Here is a 27,376-nt window from a genome sequence, read left to right as displayed (position 1 = left end):
TCAGTGAAGTGTTCTAGTTTATATAACGTGCCTTGGGAAGAGGAATTCTGGATTCTATGACTTGCTCCAGAGGAGAATGAGGGACAAGAGAGGGGAGGGCAGAAGAATATTAGAGAAACCTTGCTTCTGAGACCTTCCAGTCCTCTTGTTCAAAGTACTCAGTGGGTCAAGTTGCCGTAGTTTGAGATATCATGTTCTGAGCCACAGCCCCACAGATTCCAGCATAGGATCCTAACAGTTCCTATACCATATGCATGGCCAATGACACTAGGTATTGGACAGTTTATGTATCCACTAGACTTTGTTACTTAATGAGAGCACCCCCAGCATCAACATTGCTGGAAGCGTGCCAAAGAAACAGAGTCTTGGGCTCCCACCAAGACCCACTAAATGAGAATCTACACTCAAACAAGATCCCCAGGTGATTCATTTGCAAATTAAAGTTTGAGAAACACTGTTTTAGAGAAGTAGTTATCACAACTTGGACACACTTTGGAATAATGAAGAGTTTTAGAAAAGACAAATGCCTGAGTCTGACCCCTAGACATTCTGATTTAATTAATATGAGGGTACAACTTGGGCCCTGGGATTTTAATGTGTAGCAGTTTGCCAACCTCCGCTCTAGAGCAGTTTCTCAAGCTTCATTAACAAAAATCTCCAGGAAATGCATGTTATAGTTTCAAATTCTCAGGATTCCTCCTGGACTCATGATTTCAGTATCTCCAAGAGCCAGGTTTTGGAGGCTGCATTTTTACCAGCACCCTAGGTGACTCTTCATCAGGAACGTTTGGAAAACACTGTTTCAGAGTAGTTCAAAGATATAGAACCCAGAAAAGAAGGAGTATCTATCAAAGCAATGTGCTTCTTGACTCTCCTAATACATGGCATTACTTCGTGTGTCATCATAGAAATGCTCATTCATGAGGCACAATTATGAATTTATTGTGCTTGGTTCACTAATGAATTGTGTTGACTAGTAATCTCTATATTTTAGAACAGGATCTTTAAATTCATCATTTACTCATTCATTCATTCCAAAAATATTTATTGAAGGCTATAAGTACCAGACCAAGTTCTAATTACAGTAGACCCTTGAACAACATGGGCATTAGGGGTACTGACCCCCACACTATCAAAAACCCCCATGTAACTTTTGACTCCTCCAAAACTTAACTACTAATAGCCTGCTATTGACTAAAAGCCTTACCAATCCACACATGTTTTGTGTGTTATGTGTATTATACGCTGTATTGTTAAAGTAAGTTAGAGAAAAGAAAATGTTATTAAGAAAATTAAAAGAGAAAATATATTTACTATTCATTAAGGAGGCGTGGATCATCACAGAGGTCTTTATCCTTGCTGACTTCACTTTGAGTAGGCGGAGGAGGAGGAGAAAAAGAGGGCTTGGTCTTGCCGTCCCACTGGTTGCAAAGGTGGAAGGAAATTTGCAATAAGCAGGCTCATGTAGTTCCAATCCGTGTTGCTCAAGGGTCATTGGTACCGAGGATATAATGTTGAACAAATAGAAGTCCCTACTACCTGGCATCTCTATTCTAATAAGAGACTAAATAGTAAAAAAAAAAAAGTAGTAAACAGGATAACCTAGTTATATATTTGAGGTGTTGTGAAAGAATAAAACTCATTAAATAGCAGAAACTGGCTAAGGGTAAAGAGTAGTCTGCGTTAGGCAGGCTAATGGGAGTTAGATTTATTAATAAACTACGAGAACCTCTTTTAAAAAAACTCAGAAAAGTGTGCTCCAGACAGAGGAATAGCAAGTGCAAAAGGCCTGAGCTGGAACAAGCTCAGTGTGTTCTAAGAATAGAATATCAATGTAGTGGTTTCACAGAGAACAGGAATGTTTCAGGGTGACGTGGCAGAAACAAGCATGGAATCACGTCATGCAGGATCTTGCGGGCCCTGATAAAAGGGTTGGGTTTGACTCAAAGAAGAGTTGAAAGTCACTGGAAGATTTTGACAGGGAAGTGATATGTTTTGGAGGCTTTTTGGAGAATGAATTTTGGTGGTCAGAGTGGAAGCCTGTTGGGCAGCTATTACAGTTGTCCAGGTAAGAGATGAAGGTTTTTTGGCCTGGAGAAAGTTCACCTATTCCCCAGTGTTTGTTCTATTGAAATATTTCTATCAGTTGATTTTCTTCCCCTGTTTAAGGAAAAAGAAAAAGAAAAACAGGTTTTTTTTCCCCTGTGGTTTTTATGTTTTATAGAAGCCTTTTTTTATTCTTTGTACATCCAATCAGAACAAGTGAATTCTTACCATTTTCGGAGTGAGAGTGGGGGAGGACTGTCCACCCATTCCTGATGAGTCTTTTACTATGGTTTAGGTAAAGATTTGTATTCATAAATCTCTAGAGTATTTGATTTTCATGACTTTTTTTCTAACTTTGGTTTTGAAGCCCCTTTAATGCTCTTTGTCAATTGTGCAATGCTTTCCATGTGAGTGGAAGGAGAACTCATACCATTTCGAGTGGTTAAGTGCCTTTAAATGATTTAAAATGCTGGGAAGATATTTAAGTCTTTGGCAGGGGGATTTGAAGAGCATGTTATTTCCAGCTGTGGGTTAGGTCCATATTTGGATGGAGAAATTCTTAGCATCAAGAATATCACAGAATACATCCAGGTGTTTTTAAGAGCTGCAAAAATGTCACAGCTAAGAAGAACCTTTCATTGTTCCTTCAAGATACTACACTGCCACACTCCTTTCTCAATGAAAATGAATACCATGAATCGTGCTGCTGAAAGGACTCTTGGATTCAATCCAGGAGGCTAGGAGGAAAGTGGGCTTTGGAGAACATTAAAAGCAGGAAACTGGAGCAGGAGAGTGTGGGCACTTGCGAAGGTGCTAAAGATGAACAGGACTTAGCTTTGTAAAGAAAGTGGTTGGGGGTAGGTGGTAGAAAATTCCATTCTGGAAGAGTAAGAGTTATAAAGAATGGGAATTGGGAGGGGAACTCGAAAAGTAATAAAGCATTACATTTATGGTGTTAGGTTAAGAAGAAGAAGAAAAAAGACTATGTCTTTATGATTTGAGTAAAATAGTTGCTCTTGGGACCTGGATAAGTTATCAGCTCACAAGCAGTTATACTAAACATTGTTTTAACTGGGATGTTAGTATATTTGCCTGTATTTTAAGGTTGACATTCAGGAGGACAATCAGACAACATATTCCTTTGTGTTGCTTTCAGAGAGAGGACAAGGTGGTGATTAGACCATGGAGCATTTCAAACTGAAGACTGCATGAAATCTGCTGGGCTGTGATCCAATTAATGGCAAAGCAATTCAACATAATTGACCCCCAAATAGTTGACTCAGTGACACATGGATAGAGCTTTGACAGCTTAGCAGTGAGATCAGGAAAGGAAATTAATATGTGATTTAAGTAAATTCAGGAATCTGGTAGTTTAATGGACTTAGACACTTTCATCCTTTGTTATTAAATTGAATCTGGCCCAGTTAGGAGTTATTGGAAAATTGATTGTAATAAACTGGCGTCTGTGATATGCTTCTTCCTGGATCACCTGGGGGAAATGATTCAACAACAGCACAGGCACACACTCACACACTTAACTTACACAGACCCACCTTGTGTTTCTTCCTAGCAGGGTGGGTGTAAAGTGTGATAAATGGTGAAAAGGTCTGGAACCAAAAGTAGGACTTATGAATGCCAGAAAAACCAGGGTTGGACATAGTTCAAGCAACACATTTTTAATTAAAAGAAAAAATTGGTCTTAAGCTTGTTTCTTCTAGATTCAGGTCTCATATTTAATCTAACATTTTCATGGCTGCTGTAAGGACTTGGGTTTGTTGCTTAAGTCTCCCTTGAAATACCTGTTTGTTCATTGGGTTTTAGACTCTACTGCTGTGACTCTTCCCCCACCACTTTATCTATGCATGTGCGGGTATATGTGTCATGATATAATATATGTGAAGACAGCAGGTTTAAATTTTTCATTAGTTTGTTAGTGCAGAAGGAATACATAATTATAAAACTTTAAACCATTAAGTGAAATAACTCAGAAATAGAAAATCAAATACGGCATGTTCTCACTTATAAGTAGGAGCTAAATAATGTGAACACATGGACACATAGAGCAGTATAATAGACACTGGAGACTCAGAAAGGTGGGATAGTGGATAGCGGGAGGTGTTGGTGAGAGATGAGAAATTACCTAATGGGTACAATGTACACTATGTGGATGATAGTTACACTGAAAGCCCAAACTTCTCCAGTGTGCAATATAACCATGTAAGAAAACTGCACTTGCACCCAACAATCTATTTTTTAAAATTTTAAATGTAAATAAAATTAAATTAAATTTCAAATTATATGAAAGTATTTGAAGCAAAAGGTAAAAGAATATTTTAAATTTAAATAGACATTGTCAAATAGTCTTACACAGAAAGCTTGTGCCAATTTATACTCTCACAAACAGTATATGAGAAATCCCTTTTTTTTATTCCTTTGCATAGTTTGTATAATAGTTTAGTATGTGTGTCTCAGTGTAAACTTGAGCGTTTATGAATGTGGAGTTCGGGGTTTGTTTGTTTTCATTTCACAAAATGATGTTGCTTACTGTTCTCCAGGCTCCCTGTCTGCTTCATATTCCTCTCAAACAGCAAGCTCCAGCCAGGGCCAGGTCTATATCCTTACTCCTTCCTTGGCCTGGGAGACTTCTTTGATTCTGCTAAGTTGTCATCTTCTCATCTTCCAAGCCTTAGCTCAAACAAAATTTTCCCTACAGAATTTCCCTCTCCACTGTTATAGAGAAATCCCAATTCACTCCAAAGTAACCATCTGTATCACACTTTTCTATTTATTTCCCTCAAAGAATGTATCAGAATCTGAAATACCCTTGACCATGTATTTATTTGTTTTCTCTCTCTCTGTATTAGTCCTTTCTCACACTGCTAATAAAGACATACCCAAGACTGGGTAATTTGTACAGGCAAGAGGTTTAATTTTCTCACAGTTCTGCAGAGCTGGGGAGGCCTCAGGAAAATCGCAATCATGATGGAAGGGGAAGCAAACATGTCCTTCACATGATGGCAGGAAGGAGGAGAATGAGTGTCCAGTGAAGGGGGAAGCCTCTTACAAAACCATCAGATCTCATGAGAACTAACTCACTATCACAAGAACAGGATGGGAGAAATCACCCTCATGATTCAATTATCTCCACCTGGTCCCTCTCATGACACTTGGGGATTATGGGAACTACAATTCAAGATGAGATTTGGGTAGGGACATAGCCAAACCATATCATTCCATCCCTGGCTCCTCCCAAATCTTATGTCTTCACAATTCAAAACATAACATACCCTTCCAACAGAAGTCTTAACTCACTCCAGCATTAACTCAAAAGTCCAAGTCCAAAGTCTCATCTGAGACAAGGCAAGTCCCTTCTGTCTATGAGACTGTAAAATCAAAAGCAAGTTAGTTTCTTCATAAATACAATGGAGGTACAGGTATTGGGTAAATAAACCCATTCCAAATGGGAGAAACTGACAAAACAAAGGAGCTACAGGACCCATGCAAGTCTGAAATACAATAGGGCAGTCATTAAATCTTAAAGTTCTAAAATGATCTCCTTTGACTCCTTGCCTCACATCCAGGTCATGCTGATGCAACGGGTGGGTTCCTATGGTCTTGGGTAGCTCCATCCCTGTGGCTTTGCAGGGTACAGCCCCCCTCTAGGCTGCTTTCATGAGCAGGTGTTGAGTTTCTGCACCTTTTCCAGGCACATGGGTGCAAGCTGCAGGTGGATCTACCATTCTGGGGTCTAGAGGACTGTGGCCTGCTTCTCACAGCTCCACTAGTCAGTGCCCCAGTGGGGACTCTGCACTGGGGCTCCAACCCCACATTTCCCTTCCACACTGCCCTAGTGGAGTTTCTTCTTGAGGGCTCTGCCCCTGCAGCCAACTTCTGCCTGGACATCCAGGTGTTTCCATACATCCTCTTAAATCTAAATGAAGGTTCCATAACCTCAATTATTGACTTCTGTGCACCTGCAGGCTCAACACTATGTGGAAGCCACAAGTCTTGGGGATTGCACCCTCTGAAGCCATGGTCTGAGCTGTACCTTGGCCCCTTTTAGCCATGGCTGGAGAAGCTGGGACATAGGACACAAAGTCCCTAGGCTTAACACAGCAGGAGAACCCTGGGCCTGGCCCAGGAAACTGTTTTCTTCTCCTATGCCTCAGGGCTTGTGAGGGGAGGGGCTGCCAGGAAGGTCTTTAACATGCCCTAGGGACATTTCTCCCACTGTCTTGGTGTTAACATTTGGCTCCTTGTTACTTATGCAAATTTCTCCAGTCAGCTTGTATTCCTGCCCAGAAAATGGGGTTTTCTGTTCTATCACATTGTCAGGCTTCAAATTTTCCAAACTTTTATGCCCTGTTTCCTCTTGTATGCTTTGCTGCTTACTTCCACCAGATGCCCTAAATCATCTCTCTCAAATTTAAAGTTCCATAGATCTCTAGGGCAGGGCCAAAATGCCACCAGTCTCTTTGCATAGCAAGAGTAAGCTTTACTCCAGTTCCCAACAAGTTCCTCATCTCCATCTGAGACCACCTGAACCTGAACTTCATTGTCCATTTCACTATCAGCATTTTGGTCAAAGTCAGTCAACAAGTCTCTAGGAAGTTCCAAACTTTCCCACATTTTCCTGCCTTCTGAGCCCTCCGAGTCTCTAGGAAGTTCCAAACTTTACCACATTTTCCTGTCTTCTTCTGAGCCCTCCAAACTGTTTCAACCTCTGCCCGTTACCGAGTTCCAAAGTCACTCCCACATTTTTGGGTATCCTTAGAGCAGCACCCCACTTCTGGTACCAATTTACTGTATTAGTCCATTCTCAACATGCTGCTAATAAACACACACACAAGACTGGGTAATTTATAAAGGAAAGAACTTTAATTGACTTACAGTTCTGCAGGGCTGGGGAGGCCTCAAGAAACTTAAAATCATGCAGGGAGGGGAAGTCAAACAAATCCTTCTTCACATAACAGCAGGAAGGAGAAGAATGAGTGCCCAGTGAAAGGGAAGCCCCTTATAAAACCATCAGATCTCGGTGGATCACGAGGTCAGGAGATCGAGACCATCCTGGCTAACATGGTGAAACCCGTCTCTACTAAAAAATACAAAAAATTAGCCAGGTGCGGTGGTGGGTGCCTGTAGTCCCAGCTTCTCGGGAGGCTGAGGCAGGAGAATGGTTTGAACCCAGGAGGTGGAGCTTGCAGTGTGCCAAGATCACACCACTGCACTCCAGCCTGGGAGACAGAGTGAGACTCCATCTAAAAAAAAAAAAGAAATCATCAGGTCTCAGGAGAACTAACTCACTATCACAAGAACAAGATGGGGGAAACTGCCCCCATGATTCAATTATCTCCACCTGGTCCCTCCCACAACACATGGGGATTGTAGGAACTACAATTCAAGACAAGATTTGAGTGGAGACACAGCCAAACCATATCACTGGTGGAGCACCAGTGTCTTGAGATCCGAGATTTGTGTGTCTTTTACTGTACTCTTTTTCCAACCTGGCCCAGTGGCTGTCAGAGAATGAAGTTGAATTTGTTGTATTGATGGATTAACAGCTCCTCCATGGTCCTGGATGGATTAACAGGCCCTGAATGGAGAGGAGGGAGGCAGATAGACATGGTGTCTGACATCTCCACTGATGTTACAGCTTCATACCCAATAGTTCTTTTGAGATAAACATGATGTTCCCCATTAAGCTGGTGAACTTTAAATAAACAAGAGAGGGTTTTTTTTTCTCCAGCTTCTCCTTTTGAGATGAAACTGTAGGAAATCTATCACATTTGAAATTCTTGCTCATGTTTTTCTATTTAGTTCAACTTATTTTCCAAATTATAATTTGGGTCATAAATACCAAAATAAGTTGCTTGGTATTTTTGGGAAAGCAGTATATTAATTTATCTGATTTTTGCATTTTTTCTACTTCTAAGAAAAAACAGGAGACATTCATGGCAATGTGATATGACAGGAGATTGTCCTGTTGGTAGTAATGGTTTGTTTTTTTCTGTATTGCCCACCCATTGTACAGCATTCAGAGAATTCTGAAAGTACAAAGAAGGAATTGTAATTCTTAAATTACCTTTTATTGTCAAAATAAGCATTTTTTTCTTGAGCTCGATTTCTCAAAAGCAAACGCTGAGAGAAGAATTGGCATGTAAGTTATTTATTTTGGAAGTAACCTCAAGATCACCTGTAGGAGAGTGGGGAAGTAAGAGGAGGAAGGAAGGTATTCAACAGAAAGTGTGTTAAAGAGCAGGTCACCATCATAAGCAACGGGCTTAATCCTGCTGGGGATGTCTGTGAGGCTATATAATACAGACCTCCAAGTTGTCCCACTCAGTTAAAAGTAAATTGATGTATTCATATGCCATTTCCAGCCCATGATTGGTTGAGGGCGGCTGCTAGGGATATTAACTTGCTGGGCACCCACTTGTGTCTTCTGGTCCTGCTCCAAGCACAGACTGACAAAGTTACCATGGCCAAAGAAAGCCCTTAGGCTGAGACTCAGGGGAAGGTACATTAAAAAGAGAGCATGCACCAGAACAGTGTGTGGTACAGAGGCACAGGAGGGCATGGACAGCGCCTCCCACACAATCATTAGAGACTGGCTGGCATAGACCGAATCCAGCACCAAGTTCTACCCTCCCCTACAAACAGGCAGTGCTTAACAGATACAGCAGTAACAGAAACACTAGTTTAGGAAAATCAAATTCAAGACTGAACATACCAACAAAAGTCACCTTTAGTGGTTGCGGCAGTGACCCAAGGCTCCAAACATGCTTGCACCAGTTGACTTGGTCTCTTGTGTTCCTATCATTCACCAGGAGGAGAACATGCACCCAGGTAGTTGCTTGTCCAAGGAGAGTGTGAAGTGGGGCAAACCTGAATCCAACCCAAATGCAGAAGCCCAGCCCAGCTAAATGTCGCCTAGAGTAGAGCCACCTTAGTCTGCAGATGTGTGAGCAAGAAAAATAAATGCTTATCATTGTCAGTCACTACTTTTCAGGATTGTTTGTTATGCAGTATTATTGCAACAATAGCTGACTGACACAATACTCCAGGGAACAGATTTAATAGAGCAATGAGAACAATACTTTAAATTTTTAATTGCAATCTTCACAGACATAGAGTGGATATTACAGACCTTTTTAAAAAGGAAGAGAGAATCAATGAGACAGCTTGTGAATTATAAATGCTATCACTAAAATTAAAATCTCAGAAATGTGGACTAAATGGTATCATGGATACAGACAAAGAAGAATAAATTCTTGAGTTACTAGATAGAGCCTAAAACTTGACCTGATGTTTAGCACAAAGAAAGAAAAAGATAACTATAAATCTTGATAAATGATGGATAGATCCAAGAAAGGAGGAAAGCAAATGTGAGAAGCAGTGATGGGAAAAAATATCGAAGAATTAAGAGCTCATCAAATATTTGAGAAGGAATGAATGAAAAAGGGCCACCATTGAGATACATTGTGGCAAATTTTTATTAGAATAATAAAATTTGAGGTAGAGAAAAGGATACCTATGAGGGAAAAAGACTGAATTAACACCAATGCTCTCATCAGCAATGTTGGATTTAAACATTAAAATTAAAAAAAGGTTTGATAAATTAGAAACAGAGGGAAATTTTACTAACTAAATGATAATCGTAGGAACCTATAGCAAATGTCATACTTAATGGTGAAACAATTAAATTATTCTTTTTATAGTCTATCAATTTTAATTCAGTTTCAAATATGTCATATGTAACTTTTCAAGCTAAATTGATACAGATCTATACAAAGAGTGTGAAGGGTTGCATACTATTTCATTCTATACCTGATGTGTTCTAATGTATTTAGTCAGTCCCTCTTTTGTAGGGGATTGATGATGTCTAATTTAAAATTGAAAAATGCGCACGACAGTTGAAAATTCCTCTACCCTCTCTAAATCTGATTGGATATTACCAATATCTTTAATCTTGAGTAATTAATGACTAAAAATACATCTTCTGGGTTTATTAAAATATTCTTTTACAAGTACTACTCTGCAGTGTATATGCTGTGGAAATTTTAAAAATAAAATTGAAAAATAAAAGTACTACTCAGCTCAGGAGGCTAAGGTGGAAGGATCGCTTGAGTCTGGGAGGTGGAGGTTGCAGTGAGCCAAGTTCATGGCACTGCACTCCAGCCTAGGCAACAAACTTCTCTCAAAACAAGCAAACAAAAGAAAGTGCCACTAAAGCTAAAGATCCTCTTATATTTTTTCATTCAATATGAATGACTGGTGAATACGTGCACCAGGTCTTTCCCGAGCAATAGGAATACATCACTGAACCAAATGCAATTCACTGCCCTCAAGAACCCCATGTCTTCCTTCTTTTACCAGCTATCTGTTAATCTACTCAGCTGGTCTTCTTGCTCCTTTTGATTTTTACAAACCATTCATGCATTAGAGTAGTAATCCTTTGTCATGTGTGTTACAAAAATTTTTAGCACGCTGTTTATGTTTTAGCTTAGAGTTCTTTTGTGGAATCTCAGGGAAGTTTTGACTTTATGTAGACACATTTTTTATGTTTGCCTATTTTTCTATCTATTTATCCCAGGATTGAAGAAATAGTCTCCTACATTTTCTTCTAATATTTTTATAATTATTGAGCTTTTAACTGAAACTTTTAACTTACCAAGTCATATGTAAAACAGATTTATTCCCTGCCTGGGCATGACTTAAGAATCATATATACCATGTATAATCTAGAGTACATTGTTTGGTAATGAAAGAGTGCTTTCACATATTAATGGTTACGCTTTTACTCCTGCATCAGATTCTCCTGTGTTAAACATGGTGATGTCATCAGAGTGGTATCAAATCACCCAAGTCAAAATGTTCTTCTTCGAAGCAGCTGATGCCTTTAGAATAAGGTCCAAAATCCTTAACATGGCTTACACAGCCTTTCACCACAGGCCTCCCTAGCCTCTCCCCAGCGCAGCTCACCCTCCTCTTCCTGGCCCCTGCACCTACTTCAATTGCGGCTCCCTGCACATGTCATGCCCTCTCCCCTGGAGCCCTCCTGCCTGACCTGGTTGCTTCTCATTTAGCTAACTCCTATTTATCCCTCAGTTTCCATGTTCCCTGCTCAAGGAAAGGCTGGCAGTCAGTTTATAAATATTTCTTGGGCCACCTACTAAATGCCAGACCAATGATCACCCTCACTCCGCAACCAAGGCTGAAGAGGTATTAATCCTATGTCTGGCATATCAGCCATCACAACAACTTACAACAGCCTCATGGCTTGATGGTAACAAATTGCTAGGCAGCAAGCATCTTGAGGGTAAGGACCTTGTCTTTTTCACTAGCATTGCAGCAGCTGATATAGAAATCAAAGTGAATACAGACAAAACGGTAAACCAATGAGAGCCAGGAGGAAAGTATGATACAATTTCATTTCCTGGAAAGTGAATAGGGCAAGAGAAAATATGCCTGTTGTTCAAATACCTGTGCCATGGGTGGCTTTGAAAGAACACTGACTTTGAAGTCAGGAGAACTTGTTTCAACTTGTGGTGGCATCCAGTCCCAACCCTATGACCTTGAATGAGTAAACTTTTTCAGCTCCTGTTTCCTCATCTATTAATCAGCATAACGCCTATGCTACCCAAATCTCAGGGTTATTACATTTCTTGAGCTCTTATGATGTGCCACACATTGCAATTATTTCATTAATTTTATTACCTTGTTTAATCTTCATGCTGTATGGTGGAGATATTATTATTATCCTCACCCATAAGTTGGAGAGTCTAAGGACACTGGGCCCACATGAGGAAATTAGACAGGGTTACTTAGTGTAGTAAGAGTACTTAGAGTTTATTTAGTGTCATCTGAACCTTGGAGGGGTTAAATGAGCTAACCAAGTTCACACAGCTTCAAAATGGTAGAGCTGAGATTCTGACCCAGGACTGCTCGACACCTGAGCAAGAGCACTTAATCACTGCTTAAGGCTCACTCATGTCAGAACAAGAGAGTTTGTAAGTGGACAGGCTTTGCAAACTGTCAAGCACAAGGTAAATGCTGGTGATGAGGAGCAAGTCATTTGTACAACAGGGAAGGCAGTGGTATCATTTGGACATATGTTTGCCTTCAGGGAGGGATGAATGCCTGGGATTTCAGATCTGATCCAAGTTCAATGTGTCTGGCCCAAGGTTATTTTTGATTCAAGGCCACTGTGTCCTGGTTTCTATCAACACTGAAATAAACACCGCTTTGCAATCTGCGCCTTTTATTAATGGTATGACTCACTTAATGAGGGCTTTGCTGACTCACATCAATCTTCTTTGTAGAAGAGGCCCATCAAGGAATTGTAGACAGCTGCCAGCCTGGATCTACCCTGCGTCAGCGTTTGGCAAGTTCAGCCACCCTGCAAACACCTTCTTGCTTCAGAAGAGGGGAAAGAGTGAAGTTTCAAGGCTAAAGATCAGCACAACACACACACAGACACACACACACACACACACACACACACATTTAAAAGCCTATTTTATTGGGTTTATCTGGACATTGTTGTTGTCGTTGTTTTAAGTTCCAGGCAGCCAAGCAGCCATGGATAGATTACTCTTAAAACCTGATCATAAAATATTGTCCACATGGGCAAAGGCACTAATCAAAACTGTGAAAGGAAAGGTTTGAATTAAGGAAAAAGTTCAATGAGACACAAGGGATTTTTCATTGCAAATTTCTCTAATTTTGTATCCCAGGCTGACCCATAAAAGAACAAAATATTCTGCCTTGATGACAACATGTGATTTAGCGTAGTCTGTATTACAGAATGGCCACAGCTTGAAGATGGCAGCATGGTTTCCCCAGAGTCTGGAGCAGAACTTGTAGTTTTGTCTACACACAATGACCCATTGACCATTTTTTCCTGAGGAATTGCTTTTTCTTTGTTGTTATGTGAAAAAGCTTTGCCCGATCTGCTAGTTCTCAGGTCTGTTTTTTGTCACTGTCCACATAGAGTTCTTGGAAAACAATACGGGCTAACCCCAAGTTTGGTTGTGAATTTCTTCCATAATAACCCACACGTCTTGTTTTACATGTAAGTTGCTTGCTGTGTCCTTCTCTCCTTGCCCTCCCTATGAGTCACCCACTTAGGTTGGGAGCTTCTAGATAACGACGCCCCTTCCAGGACCAGCATCCGTCCCTTTTCCAAACGCACAGTCCTGCCTGGACTGACGAAGGAAACCTAAAAACAAGGAAAGTTTTCATAAGCATTGCAATAAAAGGAATGGTGCTATTTAAATGTGAGATTATACAATAGATATAACATAGAGTAACACACAAGAATCACCTGGGCAGCACTGTAACTCACCTTTCCAGGATGGCAATTCTGACCTCATAAGAAACATGTAGGGAGTCCCCTTGTAGATTCTATTGTTTCTGGGTTGAGTGATGCTGGAAGTGGGGGGATGCTGAGAGGCTCAAAGAGATTGCTTCATTTAGAGGACTCTCTTTGGCTACCATGCAGAGGTGGAACTGCAGGGCATCTGTGCGGTTCTGAGTTGGGGGTTTCCACAAAACAGTCATTATCCTCCTCCCCACCCCTGCCTCTAGGCATAAGGAGTGCCAGTGCCTGAGAAGAAGACATGTGGAATTCACAACTGGCCTTGCCAGAACACTTGGGCCAGAAGCCAGGCACCAGCAAAGGCAATGGAGGCAGGATAGAGGATTCTCTCCAAAGCAAGATTCCTTATTGCAGCAGGCAGTGGCCACTACAGCAGTTGGCCAGATAGAGAGAAGAACTGCAGAGAGGAATTCATCCTGCCAGAATGCCAGGATGAATTGCTGAAGCATCACCCACCTATCTCGTTATTCGGCTTCTGAACTGGTAACCAGACACCCAGATTAAGAGCTGAGAGGAAGACTGTGGAAAGGAAGGGGACAGATATAAGACATGGACACTGTTGAGGGATTCAAAGAAAATGAAAAGAAAAGAAAGGAAATAGTGCACTCAATAAGTAGAGAAGGAATTAGGGAAAATGGTCAGAAACAGTCAGAATGTGGGTGTGTTGGCTGCCGTTACCAGTCTTAACAACACCCAGAAGAGAGAGATGACCGCCAGTTTACAATGGGATGGGCTGCAAGCCCTTGGAAGGGAATAAGCTTTTCCAGGAGGAACATTTTCTGCTTGTAGTCTTCAATTTTAGTAGACTGAGAGTTTAGTAACCCTTACAGGGCTAAAAACAAACAAACAAACAAAAACCAATTTCTCCTAAACTCCAAACTGAAGCAGTTTTAAGTAATGACTTGAAGTCCTGGAATTAGCAAGATGTAAAACTTTGGTCCCAAATCTCTGCTCAAAAATCTTTCATTACGGGATCCTTAGCAGATGACATGTTCTAGCCTGGTAGGAATGGTAAGATTACCCAGGATTATCCCTAAAGCCTGTTGTTTTAGACAACTTCAAGGTCACTATTGAGAGGAGGGTTGCATAGAGCACAGAGTTCGGTTTGGAAACTATATGGAAACAAGATCTTTGGCAGTAGTTACTTACACATGCAACTGATGGGAAGCAAATAAACAGGAAATCTACTAAATTATTAAGGGAATTCTATCCAAATAAATCACAAGCTTACCCTCAAAAGCCAGTAATCATTCAACCCCTAAGCAACTCCCAGGCCCTCAAAACTGCACCAGCAGGAAGAGAGCGAATAAAGTGCACAGCCCCCAGAAAGATCAACCTTTCCAAAGCCCACCCCAGATATGACCACCAAGGACAATAAGCAAGGAGCAGAAGCTGAGGCTGCAGGATGGGACCACCAAGCCATCGACCGGCCTGCCAGGTAGGAGGGTCTTTGCTGTGGCTACTTCATGGCATGGCTCATTGCTATAGATCCAGTTGGAAGGAAGAACAGAATTAGGATCACACAGTAGCCACTGCTCAGTAACTATTGTGTGTTTCCAATTCTTTTTCTCCAAGAATACATTTTTGTTTTGGTCATCATATTTCTCCTTCACTGATATAGATTAGATATGGAAGGACAGGAAATGTGTGTTTGGGGTTAGACACTGATTGATGAGGAGCCATAGGAGACATGGAGAAGATTGCACATCATCCTGCAATCATGGAGTTTGAGTTGAGCGCCCTAACTAGATAGGACTTGGGACTGTCTCCCTGTGGAAGAGGAATATGCCAAAAGAATGGAACAAATGCACCTGGATATTCAGGTGGTCAAAAGGGCAGAATGACAGAGACAGATAATTGACCTCAATATCTATTTTCTTCTATCCCAGAAATAAATGTCTAGCTGAACAGATGGCTAGTCAGAGTGAAGAAGATGCTTCACGGCCTCCCTCGCATTGTAACTAAGTTCTAGCCAATTGTATATAAGCCAACAAGGTATATGCACCTTCTAGGAAGATTCCTTAATAGGAGGGTCCAACCTCTTCTTTGGGCTTTCTTCCTTCATGCTGGATGGAAGAAGATGTGATAGATGGCGCTGCAGCAGCCATTTTGTTACTTAGGAATGAAAGTGAAAATAAGATGGGCATCCTGATGACTGTGAAACTAAACTTCCATAGCAGCTCCAGACTGCCTAATGATTTTTTTATGAAAGAAAAAAACAACCGAATTTGTAAAAGTCATTATTTTTTCCCCTTGGCCCTTACAAACTTAATATAACTATAATACATGTATAACCTAAAATTACCCAAAGAAATATTCCAATCAACTAGTAGATGGATCACAATAAAGAGTCCTCACATAGAAAACTATGATATGAAAGAATTGAGAGTAGGTGAGAAAACTATTAAAGTAAAACATAAAGTCTAAATAATTCCCCAGATAAGACTGTAAAAGTAATTAATGAATAAAAAGTTTCATGATGTAAAGTAATGATTATCATTTAAAAAGTTAAAGGATGTATTCAATCTTACTGATCATTACAATGTTAATGCTGACTTACCATGTGCTAGGCACTGTTGCAAATGCATCCTGTGCACTATGTCATTTTATTTTCATAATAACCCTATGATACTATTATGCCCACTTTCGAGATGGGGCAGCTGAGGCACAGAGAAGGTAAACCCTTTGATCACTGCCCTATGTTATCTGTCAGCCAAAACCTAGGAGATGGCAGAGAAAAGTAAGAAGTTAAATAAGAGTGCTAATTTCTTCATTTTATATAAAGAGGACTCATGAGTGTTTTGCACTTGTTATTGCCAATTAGATTATCGATGGCAATGAAGCAAAAATCGAATGTATCTGTTCTAAGTCACTAGAGGAAAAGGTGTTTACGAAAAGGAATAACAGCCCATACAACAAAAAATTAAAAGTAAAGGAAAAATAAGAGAACATTAAAAATAAAGTACAAAACTACAGAAATAAAAGAAAAAATAACACTCATTACATTAAATGTATAGTTGGCCCTCTGCATCTACAGGTTTCACAACTGCAAATTCAACCAACCTCATATTTAAAATATTCAGACATGAACAATAAAGAATAATAATACAATAATTAAAAAGATATAAATAAAAATAACAGTATAAGAAAAATTTACATAGCATTTACATTATATTAGATATTATAAGTAATGTAGAAATTATTTTAAGGACACAGTAGGATGTGTGTGGGTGATATGCAAATACTATGCCATTTTTTATAAGGGACTTAAGCATGCTTGGATTTTGGCATCCTGGGGGTCCTGGAACCAATCCCCCACTGGTATAGAGGACTGACAGTAAATGCTTAAACTACTCTATTGAAGGGTGAAGTCCTACAAGTTTAGGCAAAATATAAGATACAACAGTGAAATCAATGTACTGTAAATAAGGACCAGAAACTAACCCACTTATTTAGTATATGCTAAAAGAGATATTTTAAGTCAATTGATACATGATTGTATTAGTCCGTTTTCACACTGCTGACAAAGCCATACCTGAAGCTGGGCAATTTACAAAAGAAAGAGGTTTACTGGACTTACAGTTCCACATGGCTAGGGAGGCCTCACAATCATGGTGGAAGGCAAGGAGGAGCAAGTCACATCTTACGTGGATGGCAGCTGGCAAAAAGAGAGCTTGTGCAGGGAAACTCCCATTTTTAAAACCATCAGATCTCATGAGATTCATTCACTATCACGAGAACAGTGCAGGAAAGACTTGCCCCCATAATTCAATCACCTCCCATTGGATTCCTCCTATGACATGTGAGAATTGTGACAGTTACAATTCAAGATGAGATTTGGGTGGGGACACAGCCAAGCCATATCAATGATGTAATTCGCCAGATGGTAGCTTATCTACCATTAACTACAAGAATTAAGTTCCCTACATCAAAATGAAGCTGAAGTGAATCATAGGTAAAAATATTTAAAAAGCAACCTAAAAAAATTATAAAAGTATTTTTAAGTAATTTAGAGCAAGTATGGTCTTTATATACATATAAGAGTGAAGGTAAAAGCATAAATGAAAAGATATGTGATACAATAGAACCATTTACCAAAACACACAATAAGCAAATTGAGATAGAAGAAATTGGGGCAAAAATAGCAACATTGAAGGCAGGAAAATAGATTAAATTCAAGATATATAACGTCCAAAAATCAATAAAAGATAAGCAACAAGCTAAAATAAAAAAAGAGTTTGAACATAAAATTTACAAAATAACCATTTTTAAAATTTTTTTTTTACAATTTTTTAATAGAGACAAGGTCTCACTATGTTGCCTAGGCTGGTCTCAAACTCCTAGGCTCAAGCAATACTCCCACCTTAGCCTCCCTAAGTGCTGGAATTACAGAAGTGAGCCACTGCTTCCAGCTAGTAACCATATTTAAAGCATGATACTGCTCAAAATCTAATAGCACTTTTCATTAATAACCATAAAAAGGAATACATTTTCCAATGTTGACAAAGATTTGGGAAAACATACATCTATATAGCATTTCTGAGGGTGTAAGTTAGTTCAACTTTGGAAAAGTATTTTGGCAAAATATACAAATCTATCAAACCTTTAAAAATGCTCGCCTGTTTTTACCCAAAAATTCTGCTTCTAATCATTTGTATTTTTAAAATAATTGGACTAAAGATTTAACTATAAGAATGTTTGGTCAGGAGTTTGAGACCAGCCTGGCCAACACAATGAAATGAAACCCCCTCTCTACTAAAAATACAAAAATTAGCCAGGTGTGGTGGCATCCACCTGTAGTCCCAGCTACTTGGGAGGCTGAAGCAGGATAATCGCTTGAACCTGGGAGATGGAGGTTGCAGTGAGCTGAGACCATGCCATTGCACTCCGGCCTGGGTGACAGAGTGAGACTCTGTCTCAAAAAATATATATATATATATATGTATATATATATGTATACTTATATACATACGTATAATATATATGTATACTTATATACATACGTATAATATATATGTATACTTATATACATACGTATAATATATATGTATACTTATATACATACATACGTATAATATATATGTATACTTATATACATACATACGTATAATATATATGTATACTTATATACATACATACGTATAATATATATGTATACTTATATACATACATACGTATAATATATATGTATACTTATATACATACATACGTATAATATATATGTATACTTATATACATACATACGTATAATATATGTATACTTATATACATACATACGTATAATATATGTATACTTATATACATACATACGTATAATATATATGTATACTTATATACATACATACGTATAATATATATGTATACTTATATACATACATACGTAAAATATATATGTATACTTATATACATACATACGTATAATATATATGTATACTTATATACATACATACGTATAATATATATGTATACTTATATACATACATACGTATAATATATATGTATACTTATATACATACATACGTATAATATATATGTATACTTATATACATACATACGTATAATATATATGTATACTTATATACATACATACGTATAATATATATGTATACTTATATACATACATACGTATAATATATATGTATACTTATATACATACATACGTATAATATATATGTATACTTATATACATACATACGTATAATATATATGTATACTTATATACATACATACGTATAATATATATGTATACTTATATACATACATACGTATAATATATATGTATACTTATATACATACATACGTATAATATATATGTATACTTATATACATACATACGTATAATATATATGTATACTTATATACATACATACGTATAATATATATGTATACATATATAATACATATGTATTATATAAGTATACATATATACATACATATGTATAATATATGTATACTTATATACATACATATGTATAATATATATGTATACTTATATACATACATATGTATAATATATATGTATACTTATATACATACATATGTATAATATATGTATACTTATATACCTACATATGTATAATATATGTATACTTATATACCTACATATGTATAATACATATGTATACTTATATACATACATATGTATAATACATATGTATACTTATATACATACATATGTATAATATATATGTATACTTATATACATACATGTATAATATATATGTATACTTATATACATACGTATATAATTATATATTTTTTCACTGAATTGTAAATAGTGATTACCTCTGAGTTGATCAAATTATGGACAATATACTGCAATTTATTTTCCTTTGTGCTTTTCTGTGTATTTTGATTTTTCTGTGTGTATTTTTTTATAATATGAGTATATACTAAGTATTAGATTAATAAGGATTTTAAATATTCTATTTAGCTCTTAAAAATCAAAATGAAGGGCTTTTATGTCCCAAAATGAATTAATCATCTTAGCTCCTAAGTTCATGTTTTCTTTAATATTTTATCTTGGAACCCGCAAGCCAGAAAGCTGAGGATTATGCTCATCTCCACCTCTGCCTGGGCACCTCAAGATCTCCTAAGACCCACATTCCATTCGTTTCACTTCCATTCACATCTGACATCCTTCTCACCACACCCTTCGTATATAATAAGCTGATTTGTGGTTGGAAAGATCCCTTAGCTGGTGCTGTCTGTTCCAATAACTGCTTAGATACTTTCTGCCTTCCTTTCACACCAAGGGTGGACCTACCAGCTCAGCATTTCACTTGCGGCTTCCCATTACCAGCTGTGTCATGGTAATCTGTCAAGCCTCAGAGCCACAGAAGTTTAGAATGAAAAAGAACACATGGATTATCTTGCTCTGCCGCTAAATTATCTCAAAAGAAGAAACTGGAGGTCAGAGATGCAAAATGACTCCCCAACCTCACAGCTAATTCCTGTCTGGAACCCAGTCTCCCCTAGTCTTCACCACCTCAAACCTCAAATTCATTCATTTCTTAGTAGAAGCCAGGCATTCTCGTCTGGCCTCTTGCAGCCCTAACAACAAAGGGGTTTGCACAATAAAAACACTGGTAAGATTTGGGGTGCAAACTCTGGCTTTTAGCTGAACTTGCTACGTGGCTGCAGCTGAGCCATAAAGTCATCTGGTCTTGGCTGCCCTCTTAACTCAAATTTGCAAAGTAAAGTAGTAAAGTATAACAGAAGCTTCCTTTGATTTAAGGCTGCTGGGGGAGAGAGCCTTGAGTTAGGAACAGAGATCCGAGTTGTTTATTTAAATAAATGAATGGAACTTTAACAGAACAGCTAATAAACAAATCCACAAGGTCATGCCAGGCTCCCTGGGACCCGAGGTGTTGGGTCTGAAATCCAGCCAAAGAGACCAACACATCACTTTGGCCTCCCAGAGGTCTCCAGTGGTCTCCAGGGTCCCAGTGGGGCCTTGGGTTTGGAATGGCTTCTGAGAAGCCAGGCCTGGGGCTGGGGGGTGGGGGGTGCTGGCAGTAAGGGGCAGCTTTATTTTACCTACCCTCTAGAAGGAGGCGAAGCCCAGGGACACTGCCAGCTGGGAAAACCAGTGCCCCACAGCACTGAGGTCCACCCAGCTCCTCTTCTCAGACCACAGATTTGAATTTTAATGTTTTAACCCTTTAGATATGATTTATAATTTAGGTTTGCATATTGACGTCCTATTGGCAAGCTGACCTTAGAATGACTCCAGGCCCTATCAAGGAACTTTCTCCTTGAAACTTCTATCCCCACTTCCCTTCTATGTAGAAGCATCTTCCTTCTTTTCTCTCCCTCTTATATTTCAAGATCCTGTCCAGAAGCAACGTCCTTCATGTTGCCTTTGCTTAACAACCCAAAGTGAACTTTATCTCTTCTGTTTCCCTGAAGGATGTGGTTGGCCCTCGGAACTCTGGCTGCCATTGTAATGAGCTTTCTCATATGGTAGAGATCTAGACACAATTTTCTTTTCCCTGTATGCTTTGCCCTTAATAAAAGTAAAAAGATACAATCAAACAAAGAAAACCTAAGCATGTGGCAGAGAGCAATTGTCATCAAAGAGGCCATGAGGGAAGTAGAGATGTGTTACCACTTTCTGGGACATTATGGTCTGTCTACACTCACAAAATGAGTGCTAGATGTTGCTTTGTTTTGTTTTTGGCAAGATAGGTGCATTTCAGGGCTTTCTTCCACTGCTTCTGCCTTTCAAAGCAAGCTGGGGAGCCCTGGCTGACGTAACAACTGCTTATGACTTTCCCTTGCGGTATTTTTTACTAAAGCAGTTTTACTAATAGGCTGTTTACAGTCATTTTCCTTTCACAGCTGGCCCCGGAGTGAAATGAAAACAAAAAAAAATGATACCCAGGGGTTTATCAATTTTTCTTCCTTATAAACTGTTAGCGTGTCTCAGCAGGAGAAGTTCACAATCCCCAATTTATAACTGTGTTCAGCAGGCTTTGTCTGCCCAGATTGACTCACAACATGGAAAAAGCCCAGATCCCTCCAGGGGAGCTGGTGCCCCTTGCTGAGCCTGGCAGCCTCACTGCTGGGTCTGTGATGTGGCCAGGGGGCTGTGGCTCGCGGGGCATCAGAGCTGTGCAGGGAGAAATGGAAACACCGTCCCAAAGTGGCTTTATGAAGATTCCAAAAGGGTAGAGGGGCTTTATTCCTCCTGCATATATTTACTTAAGTTTATTTTTAATATTTCCAAGGGGGGGAGAAAAAAAACCATGATCATGACATTTAGCATGCAAGAAGTAGGGGACAGCCCAACAGCAGTACCTAAAATCCCAAGCTAGAATAAGACAGTGAAGGGACAGAGACACAGAGAAGCAGGAAGGAAAAAAGTAAGAGGCAACAACTCAGATTTCTTCACTGATCAGATGGGGAAGAAAGACATAGCCAAACCTCATTTGGGTGGCACGTGGGAGAAGCTACCCAGATAAGCCATTGCTTTTAGGTTATGGTGAGTGAAAGGAAGGAGTTTGTGCAAACGATCATTTCATCCTTTCCATATACACTTGGTTAAATAATCAAGCCCATAGTTGTGATTCCCTTTAAGGGTACTTTTTTCATTCGTTTAATGTTTTATTCACTTACTCATTCATCCAAACTGAGAGTCAACTAAAAGCTGGATAAGTCATAAAACAATCTCAGCTTCATGCAGCTTTCAATCAGTGGTAGACACGGACTTAAATAAATTATTCTACTAATGATCTGTATAATACAAGGAATCAAATCTAGACTCAGTTTACCTAGCCTAAGTAAGAAGAACATCCCTGCTGAGGTTCCATAGAATCTGAAACCTAAATGATGAAACAAGCCAGAAAAAAAGATAGAAAGACAGATGATACATGGAAAAACGAAAATGTGAAAAATTCTAAGCTTGAAAGAAGCTTGTTGAGTTTGAAAAACAGTGAAAAGGCCAAAACAATCAGAGGATATAAGCAAAGGAAAAGGTGGCTTCGGAGTTAGCAAAGGATGGACCATCAGTGCCCTGCAGTCCACACTGAGGCTAAGGAAGGTTCTCCTAAAAATGAGAGAAGCTATTGGAAAGTTTTAAAGGATGGCAAGACATGATCAGCTATGCATATTAGGAAGATTATTCTACCTGATCTATGGAAAATGAATCAAAGAGAAAAAAAACGACCAGTAGTTTAGTATGGCCTTCTAGGTAAACAAATGGTGGTTTATTTTAGGATCCCAGCTTGGGCTAAGGTGATTGCAATGGAGAGGAAGAGGATGGAGATTAAATACGGTTTTTTTTTTTGTTTTTTTTTTTGGAAATAGAATTGACAAGACTTGCTGATAGAAGGGATAGGCTTTTTCTGGGATGAGTAACCAAGTAGATGAAGGTGTTACTTCCTCTAATCAGCACCTATTTCCCACTTCCCCAAACTCACTTGGAGCTGACAAGTTATATGAAGCTTCTGTCTCTCCAGTCTCACCTTCAACCCACCATTCACCTCTCTATGATTACCCCTAATCCCAGTCTCTCCACTTATCAGCTCTGTGTCTTTGGCAAGATATTTAGTCCCATGAGCTTGAGAGTCCTCATCTGTAAAATGTGGGACAGTCAAGAGAATTAAATGAGATCATATCTGCAGAGCTCCTGGAACACAGAAGGCATTCAATAAATGCATGTTTATTTCCTCCCTGCTTCCCCTTCTTAGCTCTGGCCTTCGAGATCTTGAATTTGGTACTTCATGTTCCCAAATATAACCTTTTAGCTGGCTCCTTCTCTCATTCTCCATCCGACACAAATTTGTTCTTCCACCTCATCCAGATAAATATTCACTTATTAACTCCATCCATCTAGCTAATTCCATTTTCCATGTCTGTTCTACTCAACTTTCAATACTTGTTTTTGACCTCACGGTTATTTACAACCTGTGTGTACAATACCTCCCTGTTCCCTGGTGGGAGACACAGTAAAGTGGCTGAAGTTGGGGACACAGGTTGTGTGCTTAGGAAATAAAAAGATGTTGTGGGTCAAAGGCAGGGCAGGCAAGGATGCTGTCTGGTGCTGGAGTCAATTCAGAAGCTAAAAACCAGAGCCAGGCAAGCTGTTAGGTGAATGGAGGCAGACACAACTTGCCAGAGATAAGGGGTCTTGAAAGGAAAGCAAAGGCCTGCCTCAGACAGGAAACCTCTCATTCCCTCCTCTGTCACTGTTGCGGCTGGATCCAACCATGGCCTTCCTCCTCACCCTTGCTAACTGCATTCCCAGGATCATGGACTCATTCCTGTAGCCTCTGCTGACATTAGCACACCAGACAGCAGGATTCATGCAGGCATGTGGTCTGGCTTCTAATAGAGACATCCAACCTGCACTTGCTTGCCTCTGAGAGTGCTAATGTCTCCTCTCCTTCCCAGCATTAAAAATATTTTAAATTAAGCAGGAAGTTGAAACTAGTTTATCTCTCAGAGTCCTTCCAGTTCAAGGAGTTTTTGTGTTCAACAGAATGAGCTTGATTTTACTTCATTTGAAATATATTTATTGAATAAATAGTAGTTGCACATGGTAAAATAAAAACAGCCTAAAAGAGTGTATGCTAAACACCTTCACTTACCTTCCTCATATGCAATTGCTGTAACAAGTTGTGTGTGTGTGTGTGTGTGTGTGTGTATGAGTGTGAATGTTTCCAGAAATATTTTAACCATTTAAAAGCATAAGTGGCTGAGCACCTATCCCCTTCACTTGTATCTTCAATCATGAAGCCCCCACTGCCTTGGTCTGATTTATCGTGTCCCCACAAAATTCATATATTAAAATCCTAACCATCACAGTTATAATATCAGGAAGTGATGCCTTTTGGAAGGCGTTTAGGTCATAAGTGCAGAGTTTGCATGAATGAGATCAGTGCCCTTATAAAAGAGGCTCAAGAGAGATTTCTCATTCCTTCCACCATGTGAGGCTATAATGAGAAGATGTCCATCTTTGAAGAATGGGCCATCACTAGACACTGAGTTTGCTGGTACCTTGATCTTGGACTTTCTAGTCTCCAGAACTGTTGTTTATAAGCATCCAGTTTATGGAATTGTGTTGAAGTAGCCTAAACAGACTAAGACACCCACTCTTTCCCAACCCCCATTTATAGAATAAATCTATTGTTCTTTTGTGTTCTCAACAGGCTAAGTATAGACTTCTATTATAGTTTCTATAATGCTTTTCTGCCTCTGTCTTACTTCCCATGTGAAAAAATATGAACAAAATAATAAAAGTAACCCAAAGAAAGTAAAAGGCAGAAATTATAAGGATAGCAGCAAGAATTAATGATATAGAAAACAGCCCCCCAAAAATGTTCTCACTAATCTGCAAAACCAAAGTCTGCTCCTTGTAAAGACCAATGGACTAGATAAGTCTTTGGTAGGTCTGACTAAGGGGAAAAGAAAGACAAAAGTAAGACTTACTTAAAAAAAAAAAAGGTGGTATTATGTCAGCTATACAGGAGACTTATGAATTGTGAGGCTATCTTGCAACACTTTATGCCAACAAATTTCAAACTCTAGGTGAAATAAATGACTTCCTTCCTAGGAAAACAAATTATTCAAGAAAAAGTATAAATCTTGAATATACTAATAACCATACAAAAAACCAAGAAAGTAATCACAGATTTGCCACTAAAGACTCTGGACCCATGAGTCTGTTCAAGGAACAGACAATTTCATGTCATATAGCATATTCTACAGCATAACAAAAGATAGAAAATTTCTCCACTAAATCTATAAAAATAGTACATTTTAAAAAGTAGGCTAGTATCACATACATAGACTGAAAAGTTTTAAATGAATTCACATATCAAATCCAACCATTTAAAAATAGAATGTCAACATGGCTTACCTTATTTATCATTGGGCAATCCACTAATAAAATTCACCACATAGGCTGATTAAAATAGAAAAAATATATGCTAAATTTAAAAGATGCCAAAGAGAACATTTAATAAAATTCATCATGCTTTCTCATTAAAAAAATACTTTAATAATATCATTTTTATCACAATAAAATATCTTCATCTTCTAAAGCATAGTTACCAAATCCTACAGCAAACATCTTGCTTAATGGTGAAATATCAGAGGAAGTCTTACTACTTAGGAACAAGACAAGGATTTCCATTATCATTGCCATGAGAGATATTAGCCAATGTAATAAGACAAGAAAAAAAAAAGAGTTTTAACTATTGCAAAGGATGGCCTCAACTGCTCAACTCTCTAATTTTTACAATCCTCTACCAAGGAAATCTAAGAGAAGTCATTTTAAAAAAAACCATTATAATAAATAAGATAACTCAACAAAATGGCCAAATAGAAAAACAACATACCAAAACCATTTTTTGTATTCAGGAAAATAAAAAATATAGAGAATAGTAATAAAACAAGTATGTACATATCTTTACAATGTGCAAGATGTAGCTCTAAGTGTTTTACACAGGTTAACCAATTTTGTCCTCACAACCACCCTAGGAGTAAAGTATCATTATTGCCACCATGTTCAGAGGGGAGGAACTAAACCACAGCAAAGTAAAGCAATGTGCCTGGGATCATGCAGCAAATAAGTGGCAGAGCCATGGTATGAACTGAGGGAGTCTGGTCACAGGTTTTATGCTATGGAAATGAATGCAGAATGAAGACCTTATTATAAGTTTTCTGAAAAATACAAGAAGAATTTCTGTCAGATTAGCAAAAATGTTTCAAATTATATAAAATCAAGTGATGTGATCATTGAAGGATTCAGAGTCTCCTCTATGCTGTTACTTGAACTATAAACAGATGAAACTTTTCTGAAGGCAATTTATAGTATCTGTCAAAACTGAAAATAAATTAGAAATTTTATACCCTATATATCTTTGTGTATAAGATTACTTATTAAAAATTGTTGAAAATAGCATAAAATAGACCACAAGAAAAGTCCATCAATAGGGTAGTCTTGAAATAGAGCATTCTATATCTTTGCTATAAAATATGATGGAGCTTTGAAAAGGAATATGAAATGGAAAAATCGCCAAGACATATTTTCAGATGAACAAAGCAAACTATAGGACAATATGCATACTAGGGCCCTAACTGTGTTTTTTAAAGATGTAATATATACCCGTATGTGTAACTGTGCACAGCAAAGGGACTGAGAACAATGATCCAACCTGTTAACAGCAATGACTACTGGGAAAATGATTGAGATAGTGACAGAGATAAATGGGGGCTGTCAGGGTTTTTGTTAAACAATTTTATATTGTTTGAATCTCACATAAAAGGTATATATTTATAAATTTAAATGTTTGTTATTAAAAAGAAAAAAAGTAGAAAATGCAATATTACTTTCAAAACCAGAGTAAAAAAAATGTTGGCTGGGTGGGGGCAGAGGGGATTCCTTTGACTAAAGAATGCATGCAAGCACAAATGCACATTTTCCTATCTTTTTGTAAAAGG

General features: G+C 38.4%; 1 long non-coding RNA gene across 9 annotated transcripts in view; it reads right to left on the bottom strand.

Annotated features, from left to right (window-relative positions):
- The window catches only part of LOC107969247 (uncharacterized), a 310,186-nt gene that overhangs the window by 8,967 nt on the left and 273,843 nt on the right, over positions 1 to 27,376 (bottom strand). For 4 of the 9 annotated variants that reach the window (XR_010153259.1, XR_010153261.1, XR_010153266.1 and 1 more), the window contains 2 exons: positions 25,791 to 25,835; positions 12,752 to 13,267 (listed from right to left, as the gene is read on the bottom strand). The exons of 2 other annotated variants lie outside the window; for them this stretch is intronic. This is a non-coding gene — a long non-coding RNA (uncharacterized LOC107969247). Of the gene's footprint in view, positions 1 to 12,548; positions 13,268 to 25,790; positions 25,836 to 27,376 lie in introns of those variants that run through there. 3 more of the 9 variants (XR_010153260.1, XR_010153262.1, XR_010153265.1) reach the window with 3 other exon arrangements.

The sequence above is a fragment of the Pan troglodytes genome, chromosome 19 (genome assembly GCF_028858775.2).
Source record: "Pan troglodytes isolate AG18354 chromosome 19, NHGRI_mPanTro3-v2.0_pri, whole genome shotgun sequence".
Classification (NCBI taxonomy): domain Eukaryota; kingdom Metazoa; phylum Chordata; class Mammalia; order Primates; family Hominidae; genus Pan; species Pan troglodytes.
This window is presented reverse-complemented; position numbering and strand designations above follow the sequence as displayed.